Source organism: Pelophylax lessonae, assembly GCF_965119305.1.
Source record: "Pelophylax lessonae genome assembly, chromosome: 9".
Lineage (NCBI taxonomy): Eukaryota > Metazoa > Chordata > Amphibia > Anura > Ranidae > Pelophylax > Pelophylax lessonae.
The window spans coordinates 234791219-234792946 of record NC_138776.1 but is presented as its reverse complement, the minus strand read 5'-3'; positions in this window follow the sequence as shown (position 1 = coordinate 234792946).

Sequence of the window (1728 nt, the reverse complement as noted above, 5' to 3'; positions counted from 1 at the left end):
TTGTATTCCCGCCAATACCCCCTCTTTTTTCATGTATTAATATGATGTGGGCTTGGTATAGTAGGTCTTTGATTTGACTGTACTTTACCTTTTTCTCCAATATAATATATATATATATATATATATATATATATATATATATATATATATATATATATATATAATAAATAATATATTATATATATATATATATATATATATATATATATATATATATTTATATAATATTAATAATAATATATATTAAAAATTATATAAATAATAAATAAATAATATATAATACTAATAGTAATAATATATATTATATATATGGATTTGTTGTATTCCCGCCAATACCCCCTCTTTTTTCATGTATTAATATGATGTGGGCTTGGTATAGTAGGTCTTTGATTTGACTGTACTTTTTCTCCAATATAATATATATATATATATATATATATATAATAATATATTATATATATATATATATATATATATATATATATATATATATATATATATATATTTATATAATATTAATAATAATATATATTAAAAATTATATAAATAATAAATAAATAATATATAATATTAATAGTAATAATATATATATATATATATATATATATATATATATATAAAATATTAATATATATATATATATATATATATATATATAAATAATAGTAAATGTAATATCTTAACTATCAATCTAAATCTGCTTTCTCATGTGTAGTATATTGATTATATAGGTTATCAACTATAAACTGATTATCCCTATCGGAAGAGCGCGATCAGAAAAGAAGTCGATCGTTTATTAAAGCGTGTTTGGCTTGGAAATCCCCAGGAATACGTTGCTCTGCATTATACATTCTCATTAGATGTGATGTATTTATATTCTGTATAAACACAGATCATTTTCTTCCAATATTTGATGTTTTAGTACAAACCTGGATCCTTTCTAATAACATTTTGGTTTCCTGCACTGCTCAGCTCAAGCATCCAGGTTTTAGAATGTGTGAACTAGTTGTAACACTGCCCTCCTGTGATTGGCCGCAGGCAGACAAAGGCCAGTTGTGATTGGGTCAGGCTTGGGAAAATTCAGTAGAGCCCCGCCCCTTGGAAGTCTAGAGTTTGAGCTGAAAAGTGAGCTTTGAATGTGACACCCGGGAGTCAGAGAGACACACAGGAGACAGCAGGGACACAGGAGATCAATAGGACCACCGGACACAGGAGGGACACAGGAGATCAATAGGACCACAGGAGACAGGGGGGACACAGGAGATTAATAGGACCACCGGACACAGGAGGGACACAGGAGATCAATAGGACCACAGGAGACAGGGGGGACACAGGAGATTAATAGGGATACAGAGCGATCAGGGGGTGCATAGGAGATCAATAGGAACACAGGAGACAGGGGGGGCACAGGAGATCATTAGGGACACAGAGTGATCAGGAGGGACACAGGAGATCAATAGGGACACAGGAGATCAATAGGGACACAGGAGATTTATAGGGACACAGGAGATTTATAGGGACACAGAAGATCAATAGGGACACAGGAGATTTATAGGGACACAGGAGATCAGTAAGGACACAGAAGATCAATAGGGACACAGGAGATCAATAGGGACACAGCAAATCAGTAAGAACACAGGAGATCAATAGGGACACAGGAGATTTATAGGGACACAGGAGATCAATAGGACAACAGGAGACAGGGGACATAGGAGATCAATAGGACCA